An 18,846-nucleotide genomic window follows, 5' to 3' on the forward strand; every position below is an offset into this window, starting at 1 on the left:
AATCTGGATTATGTAAACTGTCAATAATGCACCACTGAGGGACTCCCTGGCGATCCAGTGATTAAGACTACGCGCTTCAAGCGCAGGGGACGTGGGTTCCATCCCTGGGAACTAAGATCCTGCATGCTGCGAGGCGCGGCGGGGAAAAAGTCATTTAATGTAAAGCCCTTTGTCTCAAAAAACTTATATAAACTGAGTCTTGACTTCTAAAAGGCGAAACACTGCTTAGACCGTTCTGAGATGCTCTTCCAGGGTTATAATCCTCAAATTTGGCTTGAATAATATTTTCCAATTCTTTCTTAGATCGACTGATTAATTTTTCGTGGACAATTATACATACCCTTCTCCAAAACCACATATATACTAACATCCCCCCTTACCTCTCCAGAACCATTTCTCAGAGCCATTTCAGAGGCTGACTCCTGGGCAACAGTCCTCACTAACACACTCAATAAACTCAACTCACAACTCTTGCATTTTCAAGTGGACACCCTCATACGCACACGAACACGGCAGGATCACTACCTTCATGACAACCAGAAGGCGCAGGGGCCTGAGCAACCCGGCTGGAACAGCGGATATTCATGTCCTCATGGACTAAAGTCACAGGCTTCCGAACAGGGAAGCACGTGCAAGACAAAACCCGTAGACGTCCCTTGCCGCACCTACGACCTCGCTGAAGGCGGGGGCTCAGGTCCGGGCGAACGTGAGAGGAGGGGCCAGGCCTGCCCAAGGAGACCGCTCTGAAAGCCCGAGCCAAACCTGTCCTTTAACGCGCTCCATACATCCCAGAGCACTCCCTTAACGCGGGCCTCACCAAGGACACGCTGCAACTCACGACGACCAAAGCGACTCCCTCCTCGAGGCGCGCAACCGCGGGACAGAAGACTGCCGCGCACCAGTGACGCACTTCCGCTTCCTACCTCGGTCGTGGCGGGGCGGGGCTCTGAGGTTGGGGCTGTCAGCCAAGTTCCACCATTGCAGGAGGAAACTTGTCATTTCTCCCCACGTTGCGGTTGAGGGGCCTGGGGTCGATTCGGGGTCGGGGCCGGGCGCAGGAACAGGCCCAGCGGACAAAGTTGAGGCTGGACCTAGGCCTGTGGGCGGGGCTACGGCCAGAGGGCGGGGTCCACAACCGGAAGTGGTGTGGGAGGCGGTGCAAGGCCCAGCGCCAGGATTAGAGGTTAAAAGAAGAGGATGGGGCTGCGTACTCACCGCTCAGGATGCTCCTCAAGGGCTTTTCTACCTGCTTGTCCTCAACTTCCTGGAGCCCTTAGAATGATCCTTACATATTGATAAGCCTGACAGTCCATGAGATGGTCTATCTCCTCCGTTCAGTCCTGTATTTAACCTTTATTTCCCCGTATTACTTGTTATTTACATTGGATACCGCGCTAAACTCTAATCATGGATTTCTGTTAGTATTCATAGTGACATTTTTCTGCAACCTTTGTATTTATCTTCTTCAAGTGTGTATTTCTGTTTTTTATTTTCCCGATCTTACCATACCGTACAGAGCCTCCCATACTAAGTTGAGAAACAGCACTGATACCAGGCGTTCTTCACTCATTCAGGAATTGTTCTAAATTTTCTCCAAAATCATGTTTGCTGTATATTTCAGTGGGTGGCCCCAGAGGAGTTTATAAAGGTCTTTTGAAATCTTGTTTCCTAGCACATTTTACTAAAATTGTTTATGTGCATTATCAAGTGTATTTTATGCATCTATTAAATTGATAATTATTTTGCTACGTTAATGTTTCATTTATTGCAAACAAGATATTCACTTTTTATGTAGCCAAAGGACTCTTTTCTTTTTAAAAATAATTTCTGGGTTTCCTACTAGCCTTAAAAATTCCCTTCCAACTCTAGGTTACATAGATTTCTTAATTTTCTTCTAAAATTGAATATTTTTACTGACATTGTCTTTTTTTGGCTGCATTAGGTCTTCATTGCTGCGCAGGGGCGTGGGCTTTCTCTCGTTGTGGCGTTGTGGCGATGGGGGGCTATTCTTCATTGTGGTGCACAGGCTTCTCATTGCAGTGGCTTCTCTTGTTGCGGAACACAGGCTCTAGGCGTGTGGGCTTCAGTAGTTGCGGCCTGTGGGCTCAGTAGTTGTGGCTCATAGGCTCTAGAGCGCAGGCTCAGTAGTTGTGGCGCATGGGCTTAGTTGTTCTGCGGCATGTGTGATCTTCTCAGACCAGGGATCGAACCCGTGTCCCCTGCATTGGCAGGCGGATTCTTAACCACTGCACCTCCAGTGAAGTCCCTGACATTTTAACCTTTAATCCTCAAAGAATGTATTTTGGCATGTGGTGTGGGGTAGTGGATCCAATTATTTTTTTCCTCCAGAAAGAGAGCCAATTGTTTAGTGATAATCTATCCTTGACATAGGAATTTGAAATTCTACCTTTATTAAACAATAAATTCCTATATATACTTATATCAGGCTTTAGAGTCTTCTATGCCAGAAATATTTACTTATGTCTGTATCAGACTCTTTAGATAGCAATAGATTTATGTTATTTGAAAATTTAGTTGTAAAAATATAATGGAATTTTGGTTCAATTATAAAGTACCCTTTAGTTATACCATTTTCCTACACACTTAACATCCACATTGCCATGATTCCACTTTCTGTCTCTATACATTTGCCTTTTCTAGACATTTCTTGTAAATCAAATCATAAAATCTTTCATCAGTATAATTTTTTCACGTAGTATGTTTTTCAAGACTCATATGTGTTGTCGCACATGATTTCTTTCAATTGTAGAATGATATTCCATAGTATGAATATGTTATGTTTTATTTATTCATTAGTTGATGAATGTTTGGGTTGTTTCCACTTCGTGCATATTATGAGTAATGGTGCTATGAAAATTCATGTATGTCCTTTTGTTCAGACATATTTTAATTTCTCTTGGGGATTGTTATTAGGGTTATCCAGAGAAACAGAACAAATATATATACATATACATATATATATATATACACACACATATACACATATGTAGATACATATATATGTATGTATATATATATATATATATATATATATATTTGTTGTATATATCTCTTATTATTATCTACCAGGGAAGGAAGGAAAACCCAACCAATTAAAGTAATCGTTATCGTTTTGATTCCTTTATTGATGACTGGTGCTAAATCCACCAAACCCTTCTGAGGTGCATCGTGATATGTGTCTCAGAACTTGCCACTCAGTAGATGAAGAGACATCAGCTCATGCTTTCTATGGGCCAGAGGTGGTCCTAAAGAAATTAGCATCCCCACATTTCTGAGTTGCGCACTTCTGAATATATACCAGATTCCCTCAGATGTCCCATAGTGTGGTATCAGAGAAGCTTCAGGGCAGGAAGCAGGGGGTATTTGGCATGGGTGTGTGGGAAGGTGCTGTCCAGCTGGAGCTGGGCAAAGCGTGTCACTGCTTCCATTGAAATAATTACAGCAGGGACTTCCCCGGTGGCACAGCGGTTAAGACTCCATACTCCCAATGCAGGGGGCCTGGGTTCAATCCCTGGTCTGGGAACTAGATCCCACATGCATGCTGCAACTAAGAGTTCGAATGCCACAACTAAAGAGCCTATGTGCCACACCTAAGGAGCTGGTGAGCTGCAACTAAGGAGCCCGCCTGCCACAACTAAGACCCAGAGCAACCAAATAAATAAATAAATAATATTTTTTAAATTGTTGGAAAAAAAGAAGAAATTACAGCAGATCTGGCTCAAGGAAAAGATGACGCAAGAGGATTTTTAATTGGTGCCTGCATTAGTTTGCTGGGGCTGCCATAACAAAATACCAGACTGGGTGACTTCAACAATAGAAATGTATTTTCTCACAATCGTGAAGGCTGGAAGTTCAATATCAAGGTCTCAGCAGGGTTGGTTTCCTCTCAGGTGTGTCTCCTTGAAGATGGACATCCCCTTGCTGCCTCTGCACATGGTCATCCCTCTGTGCAGGTGTGCCCTGATCTCTCTGTTTCCTAATCTCCTCTTCTTATAAGAACACCAGTGAAATTGGATTAGGGCCCACCCTAACGACCTCATGTTAAATTAATTACCTCTTTAAAGGCACTGTCTCTGAATACAGTCACATTATGAGGCACCGGGATTAGGACATCAACACAGGAATTTTGAGTGAACACAATTCAGCCCATAATAGTACCCAAGATATGTAATATACCCTTCTGTAACTATTCCCTTTTGTTAATCGTACCGAAAACATGCTGAAAAAGAGGAACCTGATGCTGTCTTGACCATAGGGTTTTTTTCCCCTTTATATTCCTTTACACTACTATTAGATCTGGAATTTTTCCTTACAGACAAAAATTACCTAATATTTACATGTCATTAAAAGGTATGTGGAAAACAAGACATTCTGAGATTAACAGATGGATTACATCCATTATACAAATTTTTGGTAGTTACAAATGTTCAATTTGTGTAGGTGAAGTTTAATATCAGGCAAAGGCTAGGAAAGAGAGAGAAAAATTGGAACATTTCTCTGCTTCCAAGTTCTTTTTTTTTTTCTATTTTTTCGTTTCTTTTTCTTCCAGATGATGAAACCAGTTTATTTCAAATGCTAATAATAGCAATGGTTTGATTCACTGACTCGTGCCTTTAAATATTTATTAACTGTTTTCTTCTGGGTATGGGTATGAGATTTGGAACAAAGTAAAGGCCCAAAATTCATAGAGTGTACATTCTATTGGTAGACAGTAATATATAAATAAGTGGTAAACCTAGACTTTGTGATAAATGCTAATAAAAAAGTAAAGACTAATTAGGAAAATTATTTTAATATAACTTTATTATTACTTAACCATCTAGAACAATTCCACGTGTGGATCTGTTCACCTTCCCTACGGTGTTACTGTCTCTGATATAAAGTGGTTGAGGAAAAGAAAGGAAGAAAAAAATGTAGGTTTGTTCTTGGAAAGGTTTGGTTGGATGTGCCTGTGAAACAGCCCACTAATTTCCACTTGGCAGTGACATGTGTTGGTCTGGTGTTCTGTCTTAATGTCAGTAATGGTAGAGAGAATTGGATTTTTATAGAGAAGCAGGTCAGAAAGACAAGATTATGCTTAGCTGAGCCTTACTCATGATGCTTCAGTTCTTGGTTTGGCCCTCACTTCCTAAGGAAAGGCCTTCCCAACTCCTGACCCCCCATGCATCACAGATAAGCTCTCATGGGACACTGTCCATGTTGTTACAGATCACAATCCAAACAGCCATCGGGATTCACTGTAGCGAATCCTGTGTTGTGTTGCCCACTTCTCTCTTCAGAATTAAAGGCTTATTTTTCCAAGCATATGACAGCCCTGAGCCTTCTCTTTGAGAACTGTCCTCGGCTAAAGGAAGCTGCCTCACCCAAGGTCACACCACTCAGATCTCTAGCTGTGGGAGCATAACTGACCACCATCTGTATCCACCACTGTGCCCTGAGATTGCTCTTGCTGCCAGCCATTGACTGAGCACAGCAGAGTACCAGTGTCCACTGCCATGGTCATACAATTACATTGATCACTAGGGTCAATTACCCTTGCCTGAAGGTGACTCCTGTTCTTAGCATAAAGAACTTGAAATGTTCATGCAGTAGAATTGGTTGAAGTTCAATGGCGGGAATCCCCTGGTGGTCCAGTGGTTAGGACTCGGAGCTTTCACTGCCACGGAGCCAGGCTCAATCCCTGGTCAGGGAACTATGATTCCACAAGCCGGCAGCACGACCATTCCACAAGCTGGCAACACGGCCAAAAAAAAAAAAAAAAAAATGTTCAATGGGACTTTCGCCATGTCTCTGGAACTGTTATCTTTTTAGGTGTCCAGGCCTCCAAACCTGCAGAGGCCAGAAGTGTGTAGGCTTGGACCACAAACTCCCCACATGACTAACTGGGAGTGATATTACAAGGGTTCACTTCTGCTTCCAACCCTTGATTTCTGCAACCATGTCCTATAAACTGGAGATACAGCACATTATGATTGTTGTTGGTTTAGAGTGTACAGTGCATCCTATGAATTATGTATCCAGAAATTCCTGTGTATTCAAATGCTTGCACTAAACAACATAGTTCTGCTTGAAGTTAAATGTGTTCCCATAACTTCCATTGAATCTTAGGTTTAACCCTCTCATATTAGATACTCCCTTTAGGCTATGTTTTACCTCTGTCCTCCCCTTCCTTGACAAACTTTACAGATCATTTATATTTGCCACATGTATTTCCTCAATACACACTCTTCAATCCAATCTACCTGGTTAAGTGCTGCCCCTGCCCCTCTATTTAGAGGTAATAAATGGAGCCCTCCATAATATCTACAAAGGCTTCCATGTTTTGGTTCTTGTAGAAATTAAACATTCCTTAGGGGATACCTTGTCACTTTTAAAGTCAAACCAAAGAAGGAAGAATTTCTCCTTGGAGAATATACCTTCTTCCCCCATTGCTGCCTCCACACACACAGCGTTGGCTGAAATGTTTCCATTTTCTTTTCCTTGTACCTCAAGGGAGCTGAGTTGTTTGGAGAGAGGAAAGTCAATACAACAATTTATTTAATGAGGAGCCCTGAGAATTCAACCCTTGAGATGATAACAACATGTCCCTGTTGTCCCTTCACTATAATTCTGTGACCCCTGCCTCAGTTGAAACACAAATGGGTTTCCCCTAGATAGACCGCAGAGAAGAGAAAGCTTCAGTGATGACCATCAGGGACCGTGTCCCAGTAAAGGCTGGTGGAGTAAGAAGGAAAAGAGGAGAGAGGGTGGGTACTGGGCTTTACCTCTAGAATAGTGGGACTGGGACAGTTCCATATGTATTTAATCTATGACAGTGAGGTCTGTAGTTTTCAGATACTTTAGTTTCTACTGAACCCAGTTCTGTTTCTTTCTCTCATTTTGTGGAATCTGGACCCTCTCTCCAAAGACTTATTTCCCAGAGAATCACTACCTCTTCTCCAATCTTTCCCACAATCGGCTGTTAGCTGAACCTTGCTTTTGCCTCCTTCCCCAGCAGACGCACCATCCACATGGGAGCAGGAAACCACACGGGAGTATCACAGTTCCTCCTCCTGGGCCTCTCGGACGATCCTGAGCTGCAGCCCCTCCTCTTTGGACTGTTCCTGTCCATGTACCTGGTCACTGTGCTGGGGAATCTGCTCATCATCCTGGCCGTCAGCTCGGACTCCCACCTCCACACCCCCATGTACTTCTTCCTCGCCAACCTCTCCTTTGTTAACATCTGTTTCGTCTCCACCACTGTCCCAAAGGTGCTGGTGAACATCCAGGCACAGAGCAAGGACATCTCCTACACAGGATGCTTCACTCAGGTGTATTTTTTTAAATGATTTTTGCTGGAATGGATGGTTTTCTTCAGACTGTGATGGCCTATGACCGGTTTGTGGCCATCTGCCTCCCCCTGCACTACATGGTCATCATGAACCCACGCTTCTGTGGCCTCCTGGTTCTGATGTGTTGGTTCATCATTTTCTGGGTTGCCCTGGTTCATATTCTGTTGAGGCGGCTGATCTTCTGTACTGGCACTGAAATTCCACATTTCTTGTGTGAACTGACTCAGATTCTCAAGGTGGCCTGCTCTGACACCCTCATCAATAACATCTTCTTGTTTGTGGCCACTGCCCTGCTGGGTGTGTTTCCCCTCACTGGAATCCTCTTCTCTTACTCTCGAATTGTCTCCTCTTTAATGAGAATCTCCTCTGCAGCGGGAAAATATAAAGCATTTTCCACCTGTGGGTCTCACCTCTGTGTGGTCTCCTTGTTCTATGAGACAAGCCTGGGGATCTATCTCAGTACCGATGTGACTCATTCTTCCCAGAGAAGCTCCTTTGCCTCTGTAATGTACACTGTGGTCACCCTCATGCTGAACCCCTTCATCTACTGCCTGAGGAACAAGGATGTATGTGAAAGGGGCCCTGGGAAGGCTCCTCAGCCGAGGTGCCCCTTGTCTGTGATGGGTCACTGGCCTCAGAACTAAGTGGACATTGTGAGGCTCAAAAACAAATGTTGTGAATTTAAATATGTTGGCTCTTTTTTGACCCTGAAAGACATGCTTCATTTCTTCTATTCTCAAAGCACCTATGACTTTGCTTTTATTTGTTTTTGTATTAGTTTCTCTTCAACACCCTCCTCAGTAATTCCTTTTTAACTTTTGTTTCCTATTTGCAGACCATACATTTCTATCTTGGGCCAGCTTTCTTACAGCCATTCCAGTGATTTCCGACATTAGATTTGTAGCATTTATATCAAATGTGGCATGGTTTCCCCCTAAAATTATCCTCTCAAATGTTGATGTTCTTCACCTTAATTTGGTTGTGTTTGTCTTTCTCTGGAAAAAAATGGAATGAAAATCACACAATACTCATGACCAAACTGCTTCATATATCAAGTCTGTTCTTATTGTATTATGTGTATATTTTATGTAATCTTGACAACATTTTTAAAGGTATTTTCTCTCATTTACCCCATTTTTAAAAGAGAATGAGAATGGGATGGACGCTAACCTGGAAACCTGGCATTGAGCCCACGTTGCTAACTTTGCTATCACAGTTTTCCTGAAAACAGTGACGTGATTTTCAACTTTAAGAGTGGGAATTTTTTTTAATTGAACTTTTATTTTATATTAAAGTTGATTTACATTGTTGTTAGTTTCAGATGTATAGCACTGATTCAGTTATACATATACATATATCCATTCTTTTTCAGATTCTTTTCCCATATAGGTTATTACGAAATATTGAGTAGAGTTCCCTATGCTATACAAGAGGTCCTTGTTGATTATATATACAGTACTGTGAATATGTAAATCCCAAACTCCTAATTTATCAATCCCCCATCTTTCCACTTTGTTTGGTAACCATAAATTTGTTTTTGAAGTCTGTGAATCTTTTTCTGTTTTGTAAATAAGTTCATTTGTGTCATTTTTTAAGGTTCCACATATAAGTGATATCATATGATACTGTCTTCCTCTGTCTGACTCACTTCACTCAGTATGACAATCTCTAGGCCCATCCATGTTGCTGTAAATATCGTTATCTCATTCTTTTTTAATGGCTGAGTAATATTCCATTGTATATATGTACCACATATTCTTTATCCATTCCTCTGTTGATGGACATTTAGGTGGGAATGTTTTGACAGCTAGTTTGTTCAGGTGATTCATAGTAATATATTGCATCAGATAACTCTGTTATATTGCTTCATTCTTTGCCTTCCTTCTTCTTCCCTTCCTCTTTCCTTTCCTTGTTTTATTGGACATTTATTTCCCATCATGGCAGTTTGAAGATACACCGAAGATCCTAAAACATCTAGTAATGAATACAACAGAATAAACCTTGTTTTGTAATGTGGTTTACTTTTGGGGAAGGGATGTCTCTGGAGGTGCCAGCAGGAATGATAGTTACACATTTCTGAAATGTATTCAGAACTTAGTCCACTTTTTGAGAAGAATATTGATAGAACTGAGTCTGCAGTGAAGGATGGCATGGTAGAAGTGGTCAATATTTCTCCTACATTCCCTGGGATCCCTTCACATCCCCACTGCACACCAGCCTGACTGCCACTGTCACCACCAGGTGGAACCTACTTTTCCCAACGCATGATGGTAGACGTGACATAGAATTATGCCCTACCAGGGACAGTTCTTGATGGACAGGTGTGGGGTGTACCATCTTCTTCACCCCTCAGCTGGAATAATTCTGAAGTTTAGATTTTGTGCCATTTTCCAGAATTTCCCTACGGGATGGAAACTCTGCTCACTCCTGCGGGAGCTGACTTAAGGTAAACTTTACTGGATGTGTTTTCTTCCCTGTATCACTTCTCCTCTCTCCAACCCACATACCATGGTCCTTGCTCCTTCCAATAAAGTACTTGCACGTGAATCCTTGGATCTGCTTCTGGGGAACCAAAGCTGAGACAGGTGATAAAGACTGTGAAGAGTATCCAAACAATACCATGAATGGAACTAAGGACTTTGGGGGCAAAAACAACAAAAACAAAATAAAACAAGTATCGGGTATGTACTAAGATCTTCAAAAGTACTGGAAAATCATAATTTTTTAGTGAGGAAAAACATATTCAGTGTGGCTTTAATTCAATTTGACTCTACTAAGTTTAATCCATAGTGTATTTATTGCCTACTTCATACAAACTCAACTGGGGACCAAAGAGGTAAACATGACTGAAATACAGAGTGGTAACCATAATAATATTGGTGTGTAATAAGGCATGCGGAAAACAAAGGTAAAACTTTTCAAATCACCTTGATTAAGTCCAGAAAAAAAATTTTTTTAAATTTATTTAACAGATTTATTGCAGGATCATTTATATACCATTCATTCAGCCATTGAAAGCGTAAGTTCAATAGTTTTGGTAAATTTATAGAGTTATGCAACCATCACCACAATCCACAGACCATTTCTATCACCCTAGAAAGTTCCCTCATGCCCATTTGCAGGTATTATCAACTGCCACCTCAGTCCTAGGTAACCACTTATCTGCTTCTTTCTCTCTATAAACTGGCCTTTTCTAGCTATTTTATATAAATGGAATCATACAATAGATGATCTATTGTATCTGGCTTCTTTCACTTAGCATAATGATTTGTCAGGGTTATTCATGTGGAAAACATACATCAGTATTTTGTTCCTTATAATTGCAGAATAGTATTCAAATGTATGGATGTACCACATTTTGTTTATCCATTTACCAATTGACAGCTATGTGGGTATTTCCAGTTTGGGGTTAATATGAATAATGTTATTATGAACGTTTGCATATGAGTCTCTGTGCCAAAATGTGCTTTTATTTCTTTGGGGTAGGTATTGCAGAGTAATTTAGTGGGTCGGTCATACAGTAAATTTGTATTTAATTTCTAAGAAAATGCCAAACTTGTTTTCCAAGTGGCTGCACCATTTTACATTCCCCCCAGCAATGAATGAAGGTTTCAGTTTTTTCACATTTTTGCCAACACTTAGGATTCAGAAAAACTTCTAATGGAGAATATACTTGACCAAGAGTAACAAATAATCAGTAGAAATTTAACTGGATAATGGGTTTGGGTAGAAAACAGGATAGGAGATTGGGAACTTGAGAAAGAAGAAACCACACACACACACATGCATGTGGGAATTCAAGTAAAGCATTTCAGTAAGATATTTGGAACTTATGTCTGACTTATTAGAAATAAGCATAGATATGAAGATGGAAAACAGACTATTGAGAGGAGAGTCTAGTTTGACATATTAAGGATTCTAAAAGCAATTGAGCACAAGGGCCATGCTGTAATCATGGGCATAATATGAGGATTTTAGTATTGCTATAAGCGGGGGAAATTGGAGGCACAGTGAAGAGTTAGGAGGCTGTTGAAGTAGTTCAGGGAAAGATGATGGGGACCTGACCAAGCCAGTGGCAGTAAGACAGGTAGATTTTGGAAGAGAGGTGTATTAGTTTCTTGATGCTGCTGTAGCAAATTGCTATTAAGTCCAGTGGCTTAAAATGACAGAAGTTTATTGTCTTACACTTCTGGAGGTCAGAATTCTACGAAGTATCAGCAACGGGCTTACTTCTGGACGCACTAGAGGGGAATCTCTTTCTTTGCCTTTTCCAAATTCTAGAGGCCCCCTGCAGTGCTTGGCTGGTGGTCCTTCCTCCATCTTAAAAGTAAAAATATAGCTTGAAATCTCTCTCTTACCCCACTGCCTTCCTCTTATAACTACACTTGTGATTACATTCAGCCCACCCAAATAATACAGGATAAATTTCCCATCTCAAAATCCTGAAGTTAATTACACCTGCAGAGTCCCTTCTGCCACCGAGGCCAACATGAATGAACCATGTCCTCTGGGCTGCATCTGGACCCCACCCCCCACTAGCTGACCCCTGGCCCATCCACAGCCATGCGGGAGGAATCCTACCATAACACTCTGCTTTACTGGTGGAGGGCTACAATGGGAGTTTGGATTTCCAGAAATTCGTGTCATCTGAGACCATCTAGGCATTTCCTCTCCCCAGTGCCTAGTCACTCTAGCAAAGACTGCAAGTCCTTTTGAGGACGGTTTGAGAGAAGATTTAGTATGGATTGTGGTGATGGTGCAAGGTCTTCCCTTTGATGAAAAGGTTCTTTCTTATTGACGTATGCCTGGAAATTGGTTAGTGGGCTGTGATTTTCTACTGTGATGACACAAATCAGTCTTTGGATTTCCAGACTTGAGACATTGTTTCAATTATGAAGCGGGTCTGGAGGGCCATGTGACGACTACTCAGGACACGGGGGTCCGAGGTTAAATCTGCAGCCAGGGCTCCGGGAGCTCCTGGCCTCACACCCGTATGTAGACAATTATTGGAAATATTTTGGATATTAGAAGCTACCTTTTCAACTGTAATTTTTTGAGAGCTAAACACGTATCAGTTACATCTGAAGAATATATAGTAACCAGAGAATTTTGAATACTCCATAAGGATTTAAATATCACCATTACCACTTACTATGTTGAAATGTTATGGATATGTTAGGTTAAATAAAATTTATTAAGAAAATGATCTCAGTTATTTCTTTTTGGTTTATTGTGGCTATTGAAAAAATTTTAAGTCTCTATGTGGCTTACACAGTATAAACTGCAGCTGGGAATTATGAAGAAAAGAAAAATGAAATATTCAGTCAACATAGTTGACGTTCCCTTGAAGGAGCCTGGAGAAGCCTGGAGACCTGTATCTCCTTTTAAGTCCTTCTCTCTGGTTTTCTCCTTTAATCTCTCAGTAAATAATTATGTCCCTGTGCTGGAAACTGAGAAGACATGAGCACCGTATACAAAAAATGTACGAGGTCTAATTGCAAGGTAAGATACTAACAATAGAAGAAACTGGGTGTGGGGTACACTGGAATTTTCTGTACCGTCTACACGGTTTTTTTTTTTTTTTTTTTTGAAAATCTGAACTGTTCCGAAATTTAGAAGTTTATTTAAATATAAAAAGTGATACTGGGGACTTCCCTGGTGGTACAGTGGTTAAGAATCTGCCCTCCAATGCAGGGATGCGGGTTGGATCCCTGGCTGGGGAACGAAGATCCCACATACTGCGGGGCAACTAAGCCTGCATGCTCTAGAGCCCATGTGCCACACGTAGGGAGACGCCCACGTGTCACAAGGAAAGATTCCACATGCCGCAACGAACACCCCATGTGCTGTAACTAAGACACAATGCAGCCAACTAAATAAATTTAACAATATATTTATATTAAAAAATGTGATACTGTATGATTCCATTAATGTCAAATACAAAGACATAAAAGTCATCCTGTGCTATCAGAAGTCAGGAAAGTGCTTACCCTGGGAGGCGTGTGTCTGGAAGGGTACACCAGAGGATATTGGGGTGGTGGTAACGTCCTGTGTCTTGATCTGTGTGTTGGTTACATGGGTGTGTTCCACTGTGAAAATGTATCAAGCTAAACACTCATGTGTACTTCCTGTATGTAATATTTTATTTCAATAAAAAGTTAAAAGTTAAAAAAACATGTACGCGGTCTAGACGATCTGATATGATGGTAGGAGGTAGATAATAAAGTAATGATTAATATACCAGTTCAAAAGTGATATGGGAAAAATGAAGCAGGCAAGAAAATAGGGAAGGTCCTACATATACACCCACAGTGGCATAAATATTCTGGGGCAGATAATGGCAGAAAAGGAAAATAAATATTGACTATTATACCTTGAACCAAAAAAGATTAGAAAAACAATGTCATGATTCCCCCCCCACCCAACACCCTCTAAATAAATTTTGCCCAAAACTCTCTAAATAAATTTTAAGTACTGGGTAACTTCAAGAAAGTCTTGGTTGGGAAAATTCAATTGAAACAGGTCTGTGCTCTCCCCATCACCTTTGCAAAGGGGAAATGCCAAGTCAGACTTTCTCCAACATCTATGTATTGTATGAGTCTCCCTGGATGTGTGTCTTCTCAGAGAACCACCACTGGGAATTATTTATCAGTTCTTCTGTTTTACTTTTATTCATTTATTCTTCAGATTTCCTTCATGTTCAACCATTTGATATCTTTTAACCTTCTGTGGTTTTAAAGGTCAACTCTATTTGGTTAAAATCAATCACAGTCTTTGTTTTTTTAATTTTTTGATAAGAAGCGACTTATTACAATAGGACACTTGTGAGGCTTACAAGTGGGCAGGCAAGAGGGTGCCGTGCCCAATCACAGTCTAAAACTGAAGAGCAGCCTAAATGGTAATCTTCACAACAGTATTCGAATGACAAAGGTGGAAAGTTCCACAGTTCTTATGCATGAACAAAATCCACCATCATGATAACCCCACAGATGAGAAGCCTGAAGCCTGAAACCATATACATCAAGTCTATATTGTCCGGCATTAGGATCTGCTTTCTTTTGGACAGATTTTAAATGTCCTGGGCAGCATTATGTGTCTTTTGTTTACCAATGTTATTTTGTTAACCCTGAAGTCATATATGGTCACAGGTGAAAACCAGCTATCTATTTCATAGTAGAGATTCTACTTAATACCACATTCCTCAAACTGGGAAACCCTGTACTGAACAGGGCCAGAAATCTGTTTATTTTCCTGGTGACTGCATAGGATGTTTACTTTTTGTTGTTAAGATACAATTAGTGGGGCTTCCCTGGTGGTGCAGTGGTTGAGAATCCGTCTGCCAAGGCAGGGGACACGGGTTCGATCCCTGGTCCATGAAGATCCCACATGCTGTAGAGAAACTAAGCCTGTGCACCATAACTACTGAGCCTGCGTGCCACAACTACTGAAGCCTGCGCGCCTAGAGCCCGTGCTCTGCAACAAGAGAAGCCACTGCAATGAGAAGCCTGTGCACCGCAACGAAGAGTAGCCCCCGCTCGCCACAACTAGAGAAAGCCCGTGCACAGCAATGAAGACCCAATGCAGCCAAAAATAAATAAATAAATTTTTAAAAAGATACAATTAGTGTACAATGAAAAGCACATGTAAGCATTCAGGGAATGACTTTGGAAAACTGCACATACTTGAGTAATCACCAGCTGAAACAAGATACAGAACATAATTATCTTTCCTCCAAAGCCCTCCTGCCTGTTCTAGTCCATCCCCTCACCTTCATCCCCAGACAAGCACTTTCTGATTTGTAAGTTATTAGAGAGACAGTATTCAGTACACATATATTAAGCCTTCGCTCACTGTTTTCACATATATGGCTTAACTCATTTTTCTCTATTGTTTGGAGAAACATTATGGGGAGAAAGGTGATTAAGTCCCCCCGTGGAACTGTGTACTCTCTCTTTTTTTTTAAATTTATTTTTAATTAATTATTTATTTTGGCTGCGTTGGGTCTTTGTTGTTGTGCATGGGCTTTATCTAGTTGCGGCGAGCGTGGGCTACTCTTCGTTGTGGTGCGTGGGCTTCTCATTGCGGTGGCTTCTCTTGTTGTGGAGCACAGGCTCTAGGCACGTGGGCTCAGTAATTGTGGCTCGCGGGCTCTAGAGCACAGGCTCAGTAGTTGTGGCACATGGGCTTAGGTGCTCCGTGGCATGTGGGATCCTTCCGGACCAGGGCTTGAACCTGTGTCTCCTGCATTGGCAGGCGGATTCTTAACCACTGCGTCAACAGGGGAGTCCCTGTGTATTATCTCTTCATCCTTTTATTTCTGTCAAACATTCCTTTATATATTTTACAGAAATATTTTAAGTGGAGACACATCTCAACTTTTCCTATTTTGAAGAACTGGAATCTTTTATCGATTATCTGTAGAAATGCTTTAAATTCTACATTGTCTGACATTAGGATCTGCCTTCTTTTGGAGAGTTTTTGCACATTGTGGGCATTTTATGTCTTTTGGTTACCAATGGCATAGTACCTTGCAGACAGCCTTGTTCACTGAAGGAATCCAGTGACTTGTGACTAACACAAAACTGCAATTCTTCTTACGATTGTTAAACGATACCTAGATATAGCAAAATCACTGGCTCTTACGTTGCTTGATGTAATACACAATCCCCCATGGGATATAATAAATATCCCTGTAGAGGCAAATGCAGGAAACAAAAACATAAATTTAAAGTGCTCTAGTGCTATAGACACTCTTACTACATCTTTACACCCAACTGACAAAATTTCTCTGTCAAAAGCTCCCATTTTGTAGTTTTCCCCAACATCCCTATGAATAACACACCTGTCAAGATAAGGTAAGATTTAAAAGTGAACGAGGATACATAGAGACTTAGCACAGTATCCAGCAATTTCCCCTTTGAGTTTCACCCAGAAGAACTGAAAGAACTTGGTAGTTCTATCCACATTCATGTTCATAGCAGCATTATTCACAGTAGCCAAAAGATGGAAGTCCCCTTAGTGTCCATTAATGGATGACTGGATAAACAAAATGTGGTATATATATCCAATGGGGTATTATTTAGCCTTAAAAAGAAATATTCTGTCACATGCAACACCATGCATGAAACTTGAAGGTATTCTACTATATGAAATAAGCCAGACACAAAAAGCCAAATACAGCTGTCCATCGGTATCTGCAGGGGACTGTTTACAGGACCTGCCAGGGACAACAAAATCTGGGGATGTTCAAGTCCAAGAGTCAGCCATCTGGATCCGAGGTTCTGCAACCATGGATTCAGCCAACCATGGATCATGTAGCACCGTACTATTTACTGAGGAAAATTCCAAGTATAAGTGGACCGGCGCATTTCAAACCCATGTTGTTCAAGGGCCAACTATACAGTTCCACATACACAAGGTAAGGTAACTAGAGGAATCTATTTCATAGAGACCGAGATGGAAAGTACGGTGGTGGTTACCAGGACTAGAGCAAGGGGCAACAGGAAGTTGTGATTTAATAAGTACCAAGCATCAATTTGGGATGATGAAAAACATCTGGAGATGGATGGTGGCAATAGTTGCATAACAATAAGAGTGTATTTGGGAATTCCCTGGTGGTTCAGTAGTTAGGACTCTGCTCTCTCACTGCCCAAGGCCCGGGTTCAATCCCTGCTTGGGGAACTAAGATCCTGTATGCCACATGGCGGCCAAAAAATAAAAAAATAAAAAAAAGAGTATACTTAATGCCACTGAACTGTATGCTTAAAATGGTTAAGACAGTAAATTTTACTTGATGTGTATTTACAGTAGTAGAAAACTGTGAGTAGAGGATTAGTAGTAGTATTTAATGGATCCTCCAAAGGTAATAGATCTGGGGGAAAAAAAATTTTAAACCAGTTTGGTTGGCAGTGCCTCTCTTAGAGACCCAGCTGTATAAAAACCTGCCCATAAAAGGACAGTAAAGTGCTACAGGTTCCTTTAGTAATATTAAATGTATATATATCAGCTGTTTATTTAAAATGGACATTTTAAATCAATTTGCAAATCAAAAGTCAGATATTTTAAAAAGGCTAGTATTTTTTTAAACTACTAAACTCAGACCCCAAATGGAGAAATGTAGAGTGTAAAAAAAGTGAATATAAAAAAACAAACTGTTTAGCTGTTATTTCAAAGACTAAACCACTGAACAAAACACCTAACACAAAACAGTATTTTTAAATGCCCACATGCAGTGTCACTCCTGTAGGCGGCCGGCACAGGGAGGTCAGTAGCCTCACAAGCACAGCTGCCTCAGCCATTCAGAAACAGGAACGCCCTGTTCCCAGGCAGGCACCAGAGGGTAGGCCAAATGCAGTGGGTCATGCAGGGAGAGCATCGGACACACATCACTGAGAGCCGGTGGTTGGGGAGAGAAGGTGGGCTTTGACACAAATCAGCCACCAAGAAGTGCTTCAAGGAAGAAGCCCACACAGTAGAGTGTTCTGTATTCCCAGCTGAGGGGAGCTCAGTAGTTCCTGGAGCTGCCCTTGTAGATATTTGGGCTCAAATCTGCCTGGCTGCTGAGGCACCACATGGCCTTCCAGGCCAGCGCAGGGGCCTGGTGCACCCAGAGTCACCATGGGCTGAACGGTGTACCTGTCTAAACATGTTCCGTGACCAAGAACTCTGGGCTTTGCTCTAGAGACAAGACGTGATAGATTCAGGCGGAAGGATATCCCCAACCTGTCCCTTAACTTTTCCATTAACATTGAGATAAGAATGATGAAACTGATTCCACTGACGAAAGTGATTCGTAGTGGTGAAAGGCACTGTGTTCCAACGGGTCACAAGTGAACTGGTTCAGAAGCTCAGGGTGCAGCTCTCTCCTCCCCTCATGGAGCACAAACACAAGCTGACCCTGCTCCGCCCTTCACTCTGATGAATAATCTTCCCCACTCCTCGCCTCAAAGCTCCTGTACTAAAGAGATGCCTTTCTGCTGTTATGTGGAAGGACATACTGCTCAGGGGCAATAACGTCTTATATAATGTCCCCATCACCAGGGACCCACAAGCCACCCTTTATGTGACAAGTGACAGGGCAGTCAGAGGGAGAGAAGGAGACAGGAAGACAGCTGCCTGTGAGAGCGGCAGGTCTGGGTAAAGAGTGAAGAAAGGGCCAGAGCTGCACTGACTGCAGGGTCCCAGAAAGGCCAGGGGACAAAGCCAATGGGAAACCCAATGGACGGCACCACTGGGGGCTGAGGCAGACAGCCAGCTCCAAAGTCGTCTGGGATAGAAAAGGCCAACATGAAGTACCCAGGAAAGCTGGGGAACAGTCACAGCCATTCGCATCATCATTACTGTTTGGCCACAGCGGGGCAATCATGCAGTCAGTCTCCACAGCTGTGTCCCCTTATGGTGGTGGTCAATTTACCTCATGATAGTGCACTAATTTCACTGTTTCTGATGATACTTAGCACTTCCCCACTGGGGTTATCCATTCCCTGTCAAACAT

General features: G+C 41.8%; 1 protein-coding gene and 1 pseudogene across 2 annotated transcripts in view; one reads left to right on the forward strand and one right to left on the reverse strand.

The window, feature by feature from the left end:
• LOC309624174 (olfactory receptor 7D4-like) overlaps window positions 1-18,846 on the reverse strand; it is an 88,729-nt gene that overhangs the window by 48,722 nt on the left and 21,161 nt on the right. The gene's annotated exons all lie outside the window — the stretch shown is intronic.
• LOC309624179 (olfactory receptor 7D4-like) lies at window positions 998-8,291 on the forward strand (annotated as a pseudogene). The gene has a single exon. The product of its transcript is annotated as an olfactory receptor 7D4-like (transcript).

This window comes from Balaenoptera borealis (assembly GCF_965194805.1).
Source record: "Balaenoptera borealis genome assembly, chromosome: 2".
NCBI classification, from domain to species: domain Eukaryota; kingdom Metazoa; phylum Chordata; class Mammalia; order Artiodactyla; family Balaenopteridae; genus Balaenoptera; species Balaenoptera borealis.